The sequence below is a fragment of the Canis lupus genome, chromosome 4 (assembly GCF_048164855.1).
Source record: "Canis lupus baileyi chromosome 4, mCanLup2.hap1, whole genome shotgun sequence".
Taxonomy (NCBI): Eukaryota; Metazoa; Chordata; class Mammalia; order Carnivora; family Canidae; genus Canis; species Canis lupus.
This window is the reverse complement of record NC_132841.1, coordinates 45,320,210-45,337,109: the sequence shown is the minus strand read 5'-3', so window position 1 is coordinate 45,337,109 and position 16,900 is coordinate 45,320,210. Positions and strand designations below refer to the sequence as shown.

Here is a 16,900-nt window from a genome sequence, read left to right as displayed (position 1 = left end):
GCTGGAGTTAAAAGTCTCTAGGTCAGATACATGGCCTCATAAGCCTAAACACTAAACTGAAATAGTAAACAGCAGTCAACCTATGATATTAGGGTCAGGAACACAGAAGCCAGTAAAAGAATTACCAGAATATAGGTCAAATGCCAGATCTCCTGGGAGAAGAAACACTAGCAGGTAACTAAGGCAAGTATTTGAGACCTTAAATGTTTATTTAACCTTGTAATCTTCATGTCTGCATCTAGTTCTGAAAAAATCTTCTCTATCAATTCTTTTTTCCTTGTAGAGGACTAAATGGCCTACACTGTGAAGGGAAAAAAATAGGTTTCTATACAGTGTATTTTAATATATGTTAAAAATTATATGAATAATATTTCCCCCGCTGACAGTTTCTAATCCTGCTTTACTGTAGTTAGAAGGCTATAAATACATTGAGTTTTAATGAATCTTTGAAATAAATTATTGATGATCGTGAATTTTCTCACACCAAAGCCAACTAGAGCTATACCCCTGCAGTTTTATGAAAGTAAATTGTGCCTGTATATTATAAGTCTATTAGGAGAATCATGATTTCCTGCTGTTGAGAGCTCTGAGTAGAATGATTTAGCAACATGGTGGTCAGTTTTCAGTAACCCTTGGGTTATTAGATACCAATAAGATGCCTTTTCTTTTCCATGACACACCAGGGATTTTAGTAAAAGGGGAGCAGAACACAATAAACAAACAACCACGTGCATATAGTGAGCCATGTAAACATATGTATTTCTTTAGCAATTGGCATTGAAGTTGTGATGAGACAGCCTTGACTGCATGCGCTCTCTAGATGTATTCAACATCTGTCTGGCACTGAGCACTAATATAAGTGCAGATACAGATCTCATTAGAGCAGTGGAAATAATACCTTAGAAATGTCTGATGGGATGCCTTTTGTTGGCCAGATACCTGCAATAGGCCATCATTGATACAACCAGCCTTAACTGAAGATCTCAAGAAACTACAGCTGCCACAAATGCATAAGGAGGCAGAGTTCCTGAAATTGATTCTGATACTTTGGATTTGAGCAAGAGAGCCACATTTATGTTGATGTTTTTGGCTATGAGCATAATTCATCTTTATTTTGCCCTCCAAGTGTTCAATTGCCTAATAGGCAAATTGTGAAAGTGCTCAGAGTCCTAGCACATGAGGGACACCAAAATATTTTAAACAATTCAGCTTAAAAAAAATTGAATTTTGTAACCAAAGGAATCTGGGGGGAAAAACATTTTTAGCTTCAGCATCTACATGAAATCATGGGTTTTATGGCTTAGAGTTTTTCTTTTCTTTTTTTTTTTTGTTTTCTTTGTTTTAAATTACAAATGAAGAAGAAGGTACCATAATCTTTTCTGCTTTGAGGGCCTTTTAAAGATCTTTGGCTGACCTTATTCTCCACTGAAATTGAAGCAAAGCCCCCTCTGAAAGTGCACAAATGACCCATGCTGTGTGCTGGTCCAGCAGTGTCTTTGTGAGGTAATTAGTCTGAGCCCAAAAGGATGACTGGATTACTCTTATGTCCATGTGAGCTTGCAGCACGACAAATGTTATTAATGGTCATAAAATTATCTGATCTTTTTTGAACACCAGCCTTAGCATTTGTCTCTCTGACCTCATGTGGCAGTTATTCCCATGGGCTGACCGATGTGCTGGGTGAAGATGAATTCCTTTTTATTGGTTCAAAATTTATTGTCTGTTAATTTCACTGATCAAAAGGAAAAAAAGATCAAAGAAAGGATAGCCCATTACATGATGATACAAATCATTATTACTTTCTTTAATATTTTTGACATTAACATTAATCACCATGTATTATGGTGGGGTTCCTTTGGATGTAGTATGTAACTCCAAACACATTTTAGCACCACATTATTGCTCACCATGTTACTTAAGCAAGTTTTCTTTTAGCATACTTTTTTTCCTTGTTTGCAACCAAATGGGGGGAAAAGCATAATGTTTGTATCTCTAGAGGCCGTGATCACACATCTGTGTACCTGTATCTGCTTTTGCAGAAAAATACTTAATATTTAATAGACGTGACTGAGCTGTTCTTTCCTCAGTAAACTATACCAACTTGAAAGGTATATAAATATTCAGGATCTGTGGAATCAAAGACAAATTTAATATTTTTGGGAAAAACTTAGAGCTGTGAATGATAATAGTATTGTGTATTTGATTTGAAAATATGAGGAAAAAAGATAGAAAGATGCCTTTGATGAATCTATTAAGATCTACATTTCCTAGCCAAATGATTGTTTCCCAGGGCAGTTTTACAAAGGATGTTTTGGAACTAAGTATGAAAAATTTCAGTTATACATTACTTTTGAGAAGACGGTTGGAAGTAATTTGTTATGTTATTTTACTCAGCAAATATCTTTGGTTATTTACAAGAAACAGGTTTATTGTTTTGTTTTTATTTTTTTTTAGATCACCTCAGTCCTTTTCTTTGAACGTTCACCACATATAGTTGGTTATAACCTCAAATAACAAAATAGATACTTGAGAGCAAGAGAGATTTTAGAAAGTATCCTGATCACCTCACTTTACAGGTGGAATGCTTAAACAAGGCAGAGATGAAATGATTTGTCCAAAAACTTATAGTTGGCCAATGATACCACATGCTCTAGAACTATACATTTCTGACTTCTAATTTACTGATCTCCAAAGCAAATCTCCTTTGTTTGATGGCTAAATTGCTTCTAAGAAATAATGATTATTTTCAAAATAATTGAGGTTGCCTGTTTATTTGCTTGAGATTGAAACTGAAGGTTTGGACCATTAAATGGGAAGTTGGGTTCAACACTAAGCATCTAGTGTATGGTAGGCCTTGTGGCTATGTACTGGAAATACCAAAATGATTGAAAAGGTAGCTTTTGATCTTAAAGTCTAGTGAGGTACATAGACTGAGGTAAAAAAAAGTCAGCAATATAGTATAAAGTCTCGGTGCTAGATGCCTCATGCACTCAAGGGAAGGGCTTACCTCTAGGAAAGATCAAAACCTATTTCAAGAAGAAGGTAATTGTTGTCCATTTGAGATCATGAAGAGAAAATACATTTTCCTGGCAAAAAAAATAAGGTCATTTTAGGTGGACAAAGAAAAAACCGAGTATGCAAATATCCAAGGTTGTGAAAAATTATAGAATGTTCAGAATGCTCAGTTATGCAGGAGATATGGGGACAGTGGTGCCTGTGGCTGAAGAGGGAGACAACAGCCAAATCCTACACAGGGATAAATTCTATGCAGATATAAAGCATCCTCTGATCTGTGTATTAGAAACACTGCTCCTAGGACACTGAGGAGAAAGACTGATTAAAAAAGACATGGTGGGGGATGCCTGAGTGGCTCAGTTGGTTAAGCATCTGCCTTCAGCTCAGGTCATGATCCCAGGGCATTGGGCTCCCTGCTTAGCGAGGTGTCTGCTTCTCTCTTTCCCCCTGCCCACTCCTCTGCTCATGCTCTCTCTCTTTCTGTTCTCTATCCCAAATAAATAAATAAATAAAATCTTTAAAGGGAGCAAGGCAGGAGTGGGACCAGAGTTCAGTCCAAGGACATAGACTCTTTGGTCTAGGCAAGAGTAACAAGGTCCCAAATAACAACAAAGTGAGATGGTTTATGAGCAACAATTTGGTAGACTGAGTAACTATTTGGAAGGGGAAAAAAGATTGAAGTGTCAAATGTGATGTCCAAGATTTTGGCTTCAGTGAATGGAACACAGATAAAAAGTAACTTTGGAGTGGGTGGGAAAGCGTGGTAAGAACACAGTGAGCTCGGTTTTCAGGATTTTGGGTTTAAGATTACAGCCTGCATTTATGAAGTCACTATGTCCAAAATTCAGTGGGATCCACAGCTCTGGTTTTCAGATGAGAAATACTGGCGATATAAGTAAAGGAACCATCAGTTTACACCGTGTTGTTTAAGTCTGTGAGAGCTCGTGGGGCATCCAGAGAGTGCCTGGAGAAGTAGCAGAAAAGAAGAAACTTGGAGTGCCACCACCATTTCCAAGAAATTTAAAGGAAGAACCACTGGTGAAAAAACCTGCTAAGGAATGGGGAGCCAGCAGGCTGATAGTTCAGCAGTTAAGGGCATAATGTTTCAAGGAGTAGATATTCGAGCCAGAAGCCTCAGGTCATGGTAAGATGAATGTTGAAAAGTGTCCATTTGTCTTTCACCTGGTGGAATACTGGTGACTTCAGCAAAGGTGGTTCATGGTGCAGCAGAGATCTAGTCCAGAGGCAAGAGAGCAGAAGGGCAAAGCAAGCATAGACAGCTATTCCTGCACAAAGCAGTTGATGTTCAGAGAAAATGCAGGGGTCAAGGAATGAGGATGGGGGGAAGAAGCATATTTGAGCAGTTTAGAGACTGACGGGGAAGAAGCTGATAGAATGTGAGAGGCCCAACGTATATGTGAGGGGACCAGTGGGAGGAGAACATTCCTGGATGCCATGTGTTCAGCAGCACAGACGGAAGCTGTTCTTGATAAGGCAAAGGGAGGGGCAAGCTTACAGGCCTCAGACACCGATATCATGGATATAGACTTGTTGGCTGGGGGAGAAATGACATGGAAGAGCCCTCCACAACTGCACTATTCTGAATATAAATCCTGACTTACCTTGTCAGGTGTGTCCGTGGGCAAGTTTTACTATCTCTCTGATCTTCAGTTTTCTCATCTGTAAAATCGCAGCATTAATTATCTATACCTTATTGAGTTCTATGAATTAAATGAGATAATGCCCATAAATTGTCAGCTTAGTGCCTAATATGTTAAAAATGCTTACAAGCGGTAGCTGTTATTAAGGCTAGCCAAAGAACTCCTTTATTCCTACAGTCTGCCTGATTTGTACAATTCCCTTCTATAGGTACAACTACTCTCCATTCTTTTTCCTTCCTCCAACTGGTAGAGCTGTCCTGGCACTTGCTTCAGCCAATCCTTTGGAGGCTATTTAGAGCTGAACATCAATTTGTTACGAATGGCATCTTGTTCTTCTATACCTAAGTTTGTACCTGGTTCAAAGGGAAAGCACAGCTAGTCTATCATTATCAAGCTGTCACTTCTTATCCAGTTCATTCATTCAACTCATTTGCATTAAGCCACTCTAAGCCAGGTGGAGGATATATTGCAGTGTTGAGACAGACCTGCTTATCCATGAGGAACATACAGAATGCTGCATCAGCAGAAAAATCAATGGGACATAAGGAGTCCAGTCTGTACTTTCTGAGACTGATGGTTGCTTGGTTTTTCATTTGTGCCCAAGGAGAATTCATGATGGCTGGGGGATGAGTGGAGAAAGTAGAACATACTCATCCTCTCTAGTCAGCTTCTTTTAAAGTGAAAGATCAATTGTCTTCAACATGATGCTTATCTAACTTTCTTAGTTCCAGTCTCAAAATTTATTGAAGTTCCTTAGAACATATCAGTATAGCCGCTTAAAGTGTTGCTCATGAGCATACAGAGCAAAAAGGTAACAAAGAACTCACTAGAAAATAGGCAAGGCAGTCACCTTCCCAGTCAGAGTCACATGGAGAATAACCATGTGTGGACTCCTGTTATCTCTCTGCATGCCCATTTTCTCACACACAAACACTCCCAAGAGGTATAACGTGATTTTTTTCCTCAAATATTTCGTTTATTTCTGTGTTGAAAAAAAAAAAAATCTTGTGATTTATTAGTCCATTTAAAACCCATTAAAGATCTACTTGCTTTGATTAAATGGCACCATTTTAAAGGTTAATCAGTGTCATTTTTTATATTTAAAACTTAAAGGTACAGTGCTTCTTACTGAAAATTACTACCAGAAAAGGAATGAGAGCAGTCATTGAAATGCATGCTTACTTAAACTGTGGAATAAATACAGTGTGAATCATTTCTTGGTCAGATCCTATGGGTCACTATGCTACTAATAATATACATTTTTCTCACTTCTAGCAACTACAAGGTCAGTATGACTGTCCTTGTTTATAGTTTTCTCCATGCATCTCTACTCTAAGCAGGCTGAAAAATGCCCCTTCTGTCTGCCCTTTGATTTCTAACAAACTGTGTTGGTAGACCTCTCGCCACCAAAGCAGAAAACTGTGTTCTAGACTAGTAGACAAATACTCTGTTTTTCTTTATGAATGCTGTATTACAATTTGCTTTTCTCCCTTTCGTGTTTTATTTATATATTTAATATCTGAATTTTTTCCTGTAAGTAATATTGGAACATCACAGATAAGACTAAAGTCATCAAAAAAAAAAAAAAAAAAAAAAGACTAAAGTCATCGTGACCTTCATCCCCCATCCAAGTTCCTCCTCAGCTTCTCTACTTAATTTGGTATATATGTAAACATTTTGTTTTCTAATATAAAAGTATCCTACTGTAGGTATTCATTTATACCTTGAGTTTTTCAATCTCTGATGTATCCTTGAGATACCTTATTTTGCTTTCTTAATTAACTAATTAATTTTTAATTTTTTTTTATTTATTTGCAAGTGAGAGAGAGAACAAGCATGAGCAGGGAGAGGGGCAGAGGGAAAGGGAGAAGCAAGCTTGGCAGGGAGCCCGACTTGGGGCTCGATCCCAGGACCCTGGGCTGAAGGCAGAGGCTTAACTGAGCCACCCAGGAGCCCTGTTTTCTTAATTTATAATGTGAGACTTGCAAAGAAAAGTTCAAATTAGTTTTAGAACTATTGAAAGGAAGAAACTCTTCGTATGCAAATCAGTTAATAGTTGGTATTAGGAAGGTAGATCCTGCAACTATTTAAATAAACTTCTTGGTTTTATTAGGTGATAAGAGAAAGGTTACTTTATATTTTCTCTTGAGATTCCCACCAATCACCTATCCTGAGATTCTCTTCTGAGCAGAACTTATCATCATCCGCCTTTGTCTCTATAGAGCTCCTTGCTTATGGTTTCTCATTATAGTAAGTCTTTAGCTTTAGAGAACAAATTGAATGGCGATGTTCCTTATAGTGATTGCCTGGATTTTACTCTCCAAAGAATCAGTGTATCAGGAAATAAGCATCCTCTTAATATGATGCACGCACATTAATGTTGGATAACTTATCTGTGCTTCATCACTGGAGAGAGAAAGAAGAAAGACACTATAGCAAAAACCTGTATACAGCTTGCTCTTTTTGCTCTTTTTGTGTAGAACATATTGAAGAAGCAATGCCACTCTGACGGTAATATGCTCCGTGGCTTTGCCACAGATAGAAGAATTCAATAAGAAATTAAAAAAAAATCTAGATGAATTTAATCTGTATTCATGAATAATTATTTGGCTATGATTCCCTTGTTTACCAAGTAATTATGGTTTTAAAATCTGTTTGGGTTAGCATTTAGCATTTCTCCATTCAAGGGAATCATAACATTGATGGAATATCTATCAGCCCATTCTTATGAGCTAAAGTAATTTAAAAAATTCTTTATTATTCTCTGTATGATAGTAACCTATAATAAATTTGGAATGAGTTGTTCAAATATTGACTATCAAAGCAGTGTCCTTCTGCTTCTATGAATAAAGGAGGGAAAGAATTTGATGGGTTTTCTTAGGCGTTAGTGAAACTCATGACTTCAGAATCACCATACATTGGAAAAGAAACATTTAAGGCTTAGTCATCTCACACATACACAGGACTAGCCACAAAATTATATGCAAATCTGATACCAATATTAATCAGACCATAGAAATGAACTGCAGAAGAGGATATGAACAGCAGAAGAGTGAAATTTTAGGAGGGATATATTGTAAGTTAAGATTTAGTACTATTTTCTTTGGATTAAGTTTAAACCAGGAAACTGACCCTTTTGAAAATGTGCCACATCTCATTACTATGTATACGTAAGCAACCAGTATAAAATTGTTGCTGCTAAACAAAAATTCTTATTTGTTGTACTTTTTAATCTTGAATTGCTTTCTAAATTAGGAAAAGAAATTATAAGAAGTTAAAAAAAAAATCCTTCCAAGAGAATGAGTGCATTGGACCAGAAGATGTCTGAGGTCTTAATGCTACCATTGTATAATAATTCTAAGACAACTATTATTCCAATAAAGATGCTTGGATTTGTTTTCTTTTAAAAATGTTATTTGTGGCTATTTAAAATTTGCAAGTGAGGATGGTGGAGCAGAGATAGGGGTTCTCAGCAGGTACTGAGAGAACAGTGTACTTTTTTTTTTTTTTTAAGAACCACAATGTTGAAACTACGTAATTACATAGTAACTGTTGACCTTGTAATTACACTGTAAGTACCTGTAGTGACAAGATAAATGCATGGTTATTTCAGTCTTTTAAGCTATAGGGCTATCATGCGACCCTAACAATGTAAGCTACATAGTAATTTATTTGTAGAGTAAATAGTGCTTACCCACAAGTAATATCCACACATGTGCAGTGCTTGCTACACAGATCCAGAAAAATATGGCAAATCAGTGCCCTCTAGGTACTTTTATTAAAATAACATGCAAACCGCATGTATGTATATCACTAGGATTAAGTTATTTGTGGAGCATTGGGGGGGTTTTCATCATTGCCTTTTGTCCTCAAATTTCCTGTTCTCTACATAAATAGAGTTATAGGTGAGTTCTTTTTAATGATAATTATTTTTTGTTACAATCATATGTAACCATATGATTTGTTGACTCTGAGTTCTCTTGTCCTTACAAATTTCCTTCATTTAAATAAAGCTGCTTTTGCAAGAAAGGTACATACATCAAACTACATTTATTTTAACAAGTTTTGTTGTTTAGAGACAGGGAGGGTAGGAAGGGCAGAGGGAAAAGGGAAAGAGAATCTTAAGCAGGCTCCACACCTAGCACGGAGCCCAATGAGGGGCTCGATCTCACAACCCTGAGATCATGACTGGAGTCGAAATCAAGATTTGGACATTTAACCGTCTGAACCACCCAGGCACTCCTATTTTAACAAGTTTTAAGTGATAATCTATATGAGTTTGTAGTAGAAAGGAAATAATAGTTGTGAAGAACTTTCTGAAACATAAATGCTTTTATAATATAAAAAATAATGGTGGCTACTAACATTCATTGAATTTTTACTAAGCTCTAGGACATAATAATAATCATCCATAATTTTGTCACGTCTACACAAGTTCAGATTTCAACATACTGTATGTTTTTGTAACAATTTAATTTTAACCAAGGAGCTAGATGACTTGTTTTTCAGTCATTTATTCATTCAAAGTATTTTTGCCAGTCTCTCCATGTGCCAGATACTATGCTAGGTAGTCTTTAGCAACTATTAGTGTTTATAATGAGAGGGAAAATTGACAAGTTATTTCAGTCTATGGTATAAAAATAAGGGGGATCCCTGGGTGGCTCAGCAGTTTGACGCCTGCCTTCGGCCCAGGGCATGATCCTGGAGTCCGGGGATCAAGTCCCACATCAGGCTTCCTGCATGGAGCCTGCTTCTCCCTCTGCCTGTGTCTCTGCCTCTCCATCTCTATCTGTGTCTCTCATGAATAAATAAATTTTAAAAATCTTAAAAAAAAAGACTAAAAATAATAGAAAGCATAGGATGAAATGGGAATGAATTAAAGTTACTGGGTCATGAGAGCGAAGTTGGGATTGTGATGGAGGAGGAGAGTGTTCAGGCTGAGGAAATAGCGTGGTACAAATACCTAGATACAAAGGTGAAATGACATAGAAAATTTAAAGCCTCAATGTCTGTGACTTGGAGTTTGAGAACGTGAGCTGATGGAAAGAAGACTCCAGAAGAGAGGCGCCATACTTTCAACAACCTTATGATAAAGAATTTTGATTTCATCCTGTGCTCATTGAAGAATCATTTAAAGAATTTAATCAGAAGGACAATGGACAGTGTAGAGAATGGATGTGAATAAGCAAAACTGCCACTCGAGGGACATATTATTGAGGTCATTGCAGAAATCCAGTGGAGAGGTGATGCTGCTCAGAATTTAGCACTAGACTTTTGGAAGCTCCTAATATTTTGTCCACATAGTTCTTTATTCTAAAGTGTTTAGAGCCACTGCCCTTAGTGAATATTATACATTTGTCTGGCTGCAGTGTAAATGCAAGAAGGGAGGTAGATTGATGGCACTGGAAAAACCAGTTTGGAACTATTAATTGGCCAGGGTTTAGCAAAGATGCTTATAATTGGACTCTGAATGTAATGTATCATATAGTAGTGTTTATAAGTTCTATAGGTGGAAGTTTGTCAGCCTGAAGGTGGTTTCAGCTCATGAGACATACTTCAATCTTTCCTTGTCTAAAACGTTGAATCATTCAATAAATAAGCCACTGGCACTTTTTCCCCTGTGGCCTCTGTGTTGATCCATTTCCTCTAACCAATGCACAGTTTTCACATGGCATATTTGTTCCTTTTTTGACAAGGGTTTGCAAGTGAACCTCCCTAGGAGAGGCTATATATGTGAACCACTCCGAAGGGCTTATGGGAAGCTATATTGGTGCTGTTTTCCTTAGCACATCAGTGTATAATCAGGAGAAAAGAAGAAGAAAAAAAAAAAAAAGCAAAAGGCAAACTTTTGTTTGGATTCAAATGTCATCTTTGCCTGTGCCACATTTATTTTTATTTTCTCTCTGACAAGGAATGTTAACTTTCCAGGAAAACTCAGCTTCTCTTAGAGAACAGCCAACACAAACAATTTTTTTAAGGTGTGATTTTCCTTGAGGCTGTGATTTTATCATTTGGAGTGAATGGTGGGTTGGAAGGAAAAACAAAAAAAAGCTTGGGAGTATACATTTTCTTTACTAGGACATCAGCTTGAATCATGACTTGGATATTGTGGCTATGGTTTTCCAGGCCTTTGCTTCTCAGGGGACCCTGATGTGAAACAAAATGGAAAACTCAATCCACATTCCCTTTGGGTCAGATCTCTGAGGGACCCAGATAAGGTGAGAGAAACCTCTACTTGCTCATAACATATTCTAGACAGATACTCTCCCTGCACATATTTGCGTCGGCAGATTTTATATTGGGGCAATGTGAATTTTATAAAATGAAGGTGGTTTTCCTTTTCCTAAAAGGGAGAGATTTCTCTTTTCAGGTAGGACATTCTCAATATATATATATATATATATATATATATATAATATAAAAATATATATTTTGTATATAATATATATATGTATTTTTTTAACTCAAAGTAGTCAACCATGCCCTACAGTAGCAGAATCCCCACATTTTTGCCCATGCTCCTTCCATATTGCAGATAAAAGATAATATATTTTTATTTTTTTCAATCCATTTAAAGCATGAATAGATTACTCTCTCTGTGTTAGGAGATGTCTTTATTCTTTTGCAGCATTTCCTTTGTGCTTTTGAGCTTGAATGGTTACCTTGTTTGTAATATTTATATTTTTAAATAATTTGTAATATAAACAATTGACAGGCACAGCCATTTATGTCCTCCATATATTATGACAAAAGATAAAACACATTTATAGATGATGCTTTGCATTTTAACCCCATCCTACTGTTTCTTTTATAATCAACTATATCAGTGATGGTAATTTAGAAAATAGGTAGAGTAGGAGAGATGGAGAATACCCCAAGAACAGAATTACACTAACATTTATGATTATGTGACACCTTGAATTCCATCCAATACTTCAGTTTTACTTACTCTCTGAACTTTCACTATTAATGATATTCAGGCTGAAAAAAAAAAAAAGGTTGAAATGCCAACATCATATTGGAAGACAAATTTACATTTCATTCCCAACACCATAATTTAATAAAACTTTTATGGTGTTATGGGTACTTAATTATGCTCAAAGCAGAGCTGGAATTTAACAGTGTTCCACATACAGAGGAGTTGGTGGTGCTTTATTTTAAAAAGTTCCTTTGAAAGAGCATTGTAGTATATGATACACCAAATATGCTGCATTTGAAAGACACTTTGGAAAATGGTGAATTACTTAAATTGTAGTTCATTTCTGTTACAGAAAATAAACTCCCATAATTCCTTACCTAAGGTGATTTAATATGCTAGGTTACTGGATTATCAGGCTTTTAAATATTCATTCTTCTTTGAATTGAGGCTATGTTAATGTTTCTGTGTATGTAGCTTTTACATTTTAAGTCCAGACATGAGTTTTCTGACTTTTTTCCAAGTAAGCATTATTAATTCTCCTGGGCACTCTTGGAGATAGTTTTTATCACCCCCTTCCCTCTTTCCTTACTCATCACAGTCCTGTTGATTAGATCTTTTTAAAGCTCATTGAGAATCATGTTATTCTCCTCTACGTAAAATTGTTCGAAACCTCCTTCCCCAGTGTTGATTGAATCTAGTCTAAACTGTCATTTACAATTCTGCAGTCTGGCTTCTACCTACTTTCATTTGCATACCTTACATCCCAGCCAAACTCCAGTCCTCTGAACAGGACACTTTCTCACTCTTTACTTCACGTTGCTCCCTCTGGTAGGATTCTCCTTCTCCCATTTCCACCTGGTGAATTTTTTCATCTTTCAAAACTTGGTCCATATGCTACCTCTTTCCAGACAGAAGTTTTTCTTCAGCATTGGCTTCCTTTACTATATATTTTCCTTTACATTTAGACTTGCAAAATGTGTTTTTTTCTTATACACGTGACATTTCCCTATTAACTTCCACAATCCTTGTTGGAAGGTTCTACATCTCATTCATCTCCCGAAGCTCTTGTATAGTGTCTTGTACATAGTAGCTACGTAATGTTTGTGGAATGAATAGATTCGTTTTTGGAGAGAATGAGTGGTCACACTCCTTTTTCTCTGAATACATTTTATTTAATGTCCCAATTTAAACTGGTTATAACCTCAAAATTTTAGCTGTAAACTACCACCCATGTTTATCCATGAACTCTTCAGCCATTAGGAATTTCTACTTGATTGAAATTATCAAGTTTTCCATCCACTTTAGACAACAGGATATTTATCTTTTATGTTAACCACCTCATCATATTGTAGGGTTGCGTGAGTAACATAGGTATTCCCAAGTGTAGTACTTTATTTTGAGAGTAAAAGTTGGGGTTTTTGTTTATTTGGTTTCATTAACTAGCTGTATTTTGAAGAGCTATTTCAGTTTTACAACAAAATTGAGTGCAAAGTACAGAGAATTGCCAAAAACTCCCTGTCCCCACATATGCATAGTGTCCCTTTGCTATCAACTTCCCACTCCAGAGGGGTGCATTTAAAAATCCATGAACCCAGACTGACCTATTACCACACAAAGTCTGTAATTTATATTAGAGTTCACTCTTGGTGTTTGAAATTCTATGGGTCTTGACAAATGTATAATGACACGTATCCTTCATTATAGTATCATGCTTACTGTCCTAAAAATCCTCTGTACTCTGCCTATCTATCCCTGTCTCCCCCACTAACCTCTGAAAATTATTAATCTTTTTGCTGTCTTCATAGTTTGGCCTTTTCCGGAATGTATGTGAAAATGTGAAGTTTTTTCAGATTGGCTTCTTTCATTTAGTAATATACATTTAACATTCCTCTTTGTCTTTCCATGGATTGATACCTTATTTCTTTTTATTGCTGAATAATATTCCACTGTCTGGATGAACCACCATTTATTCATTTACCTACTGAACAATGTCTTGGTTGCTTCCAAGTTTTGGCAATTGTGAATAAAGCAGATGTAAACATTTGTTTCAGGTTTGTTGGGTGAATATAGTTTTTTGGTTCATCAGGGCAAATATGGAGGAGTGTGAATGTCAGATGGTGATTGTTTGGTGAGTATATGCCTAGTTTTGTAAGAAGCTGGTAAACTGTCTCCCACAATGTCTGTACCATTTTGCATTCATACCAGGCATGAATTAGATCTCCTATTGTTCCATATTCTCACCAGCATTTGATAGCATCAGTATTTTAGGATTTTGGCCATTCTAATAGGGTAGTGCTATCTTGTCGTCTTAATTTGCAATTCTCTAATGACGTATGGCAATGAACATTTATTCATATACTTCCTTGCTGTCTATATATATTATTGCCATATATGTATATATTATTCGGTGATATGTCTAGGTCCTTTTCCATTTTTAAAAATCAGGTTGTTCATTTTCCTATTGTTGAGTTTTAAGAGTTCTTTGTATACTTTGGATAATAGTGTTTTATCAGGTGTGTGTTTTGCAAATACTTTCTCACTGTGAATTCTCTGGTCATGCTGTTGATGCTGACTTTCATAGAGTATAAGTCTTTAATTTTAATAAAGTCCTACTTTTTAACTCTTTCGTGGATCATATCTTTGGAATTGTATCTGAAAAGTCATAGCCATACTCAAGTTCAAGTTCATCTAGGATTACACTATGTAAGCCTAGGAGTTATATAGTTTTGTGTTTTATCGTCAGCTTTATGATCATTTTGAGTTAATTTTTGAAGAGAATAGATCTGTGTCTACATTCTTCTCTTGCATGTGAGATCCAGTTGTTCCAGTACCATTTATTGAGGAGACTGTCCTTGTTCTGTTGTATTGCTTTTGCTCCCTTGTTAAAGATTAATTAGTTACATTTATATGAGTCTTATTTCTGGCTTTTCTATTTGGTTCCATTGATCTAATTGTCTTTTCTTTCACAAGTGCCACACTGTCTTGATTACTGTAACTTAATAATAAGATTTTGACTGGAATTCCATTGATTCTATAGAGTGAATTGGGAATAACTGACATCATAACAATATTGAGTCTTCCTACTAATGAACATGGACTATCTCCCCATTCAATTAATTCTTTTTGGGTATCTTTTAATCAGAACTTTGTAACTTTTCTCATATAGCTCTTGTACATATTTTGTTAGATTTATACCTAACAATCTCATTTTTTTGAGGAGGATGCTAATGTAAATAGTATTGTGTCTTTAATTACAAATTTCAGTTGTTATTTGATTGTATATAATAAAATGATGGACTTTTGTCTATTAATCTTATATCCTGAATTCTGGCTATAATCACTTATTAGTTCTAGGAGGTTAGTTTTTTCGTTGTTGATTTATTTGGATTTTCTACTTAGATGATTGTGTCATGTCATCTGTGAACAAAATTTTATTTCTTCCTTTCCAATCTGTATAAATTTTTTTTCTTGTCTTATTTCATAATCTATGACTTCTAGTATGATGTTGGTAACTAATGATGAAAAGGGACATCCTTGCTTTGTTCCTAATCTTAGTGGAAATACCTCAAATTTCCATTAGAATGATGTTAGTTGTAGGGTTTTTGTAGATATTTTTTTATCAAGTAGAATTTCTCCTTTGTTCCTAGTTTCCTGAGAGTTTTTATCATGAGTGAGTGTTGGATTTTGTCAGATGCTTTTTCTGCATTTATTGATATTATTATATAATTTTTCTTTAACCTATTGGTAGATTGCACTAATTGATTTTGAATCTTGAACTATCCTTGTATACCCAGATGAATCCCATTTCATTGTGGTACACAATTAATTCTGTTTATGTATTGTGAATTCATTTTGCCAGTATTTTAATGTACATTTTCACATCTATGCTCATGAGCAATATTTGACTAAACTTTTTTTGTAATGTCTTTGTCTGATATTGGTATTAGGGTAATGTTGGCCTCATAGAATAAGTTAGAAAATATTTTATCTATTTATATTTTCTGGAAAAGATTGTGGAGAATATAATTTCTTCATAAATATTTTGTAGAATTCACCAGTGAATTTATCACCTTTTCTTTTGGAAAGATTATTTGGAAACCTTCTTTGGGAAGGTTGTAAATTATGGCTTCAATTTCTGTAATAGAGATAGATCTATTCAGATTGTGCATTTTTTTGTGTGTGTGTCCAAGTTTTGGCAGAATGTGTCTATCAAGGGATTGGCTCATTTTATATAGATTATCAAATTTGGGGGCATAGTGTTATTTATATTGCTTTATTATCTTTTAAATGTCCATGGGATCTGTAGTGATGTCCCCTCTTCCATTTCTAATATTAGTAATTTGGGTTTACTCTCTTACTTTCTTGTTAGCCTGGCTAGAGTCTTACTGAAATTACTGATTTTTTTTAAAGTGTTTTTGTTTAGTTATTCTTCTCTATTGATTTTTCATTTTCAATATCATTGATTTCAGCTCTAATTGTAACTTTTTATTTTTTCTACTTATTTAGAATTTTATTTGCTCTTCTTTGTTTGGTTTCCTAAGGTAGAAACTTAGATTATTAATTTTAGATTTTTCTTTTCTGATATATGTACTCAGTATTAAAATTTAACTTTAAACATTGTTTTTGCTGCATTTTAAAATCTTGATAAGTTACAGTTTCATTTCCATTTATTTCAAAACCAGGGTGAATCTTGAACAACATGGCTTTGAACTACTTATGACCCATTATATGTGGATTTTTTTTTAAACAAATACAGTATAGTACTGCAAATGTATTTTTTCTATGATTTTCTTAATAACATTTTCTTTTCTCTAGCTTCCTTTATTGTAAGAATATAGTATGTAATAGATATAATATAGAAAACATGTGTTATTCAACTGTTTATGTTATATTATATTATGCTTCTAGCCAACAGTTGGCTATTAGTAGTTAAATATTGGGAGAGTCAAAAGTTATATGCAGATTTTCAAGTATTTGAGGAGTAAGTGCCACTAAACCCTGTGTTATTCAAGGGTCAACTTTACTTTTCAATTTCTCTTGAGATTTTTCCTTTGATCCATGTGTTATTTAGAATTCTTTTATTTAACCTTAATGTATTATAGGATTTTCCAGATATCTTTCTGTTACTGATTTCAAGTTTAATTCTATTTTGGTATGAGAGAAGACATTGTATGTTTTCTGTTCTTTTAAATTTGTTAGGATGTGACCCAGAATGTGGTCTATCTTTGTGAATATTACATGTGAGCTTAAGAACAAGGTGTAATCTGCTCTGGTTGAATGAAGTAGTCTATAGGTGTCCAGCTAG

The 16,900-nt window shown here is 35.2% G+C and overlaps 1 protein-coding gene across 3 annotated transcripts in view; it reads left to right on the top strand.

Annotated features, from left to right (window-relative positions):
- Positions 1-16,900, top strand: part of TENM2 (teneurin transmembrane protein 2) — a 1,505,907-nt gene that overhangs the window by 344,639 nt on the left and 1,144,368 nt on the right. The window lies entirely within an intron of this gene.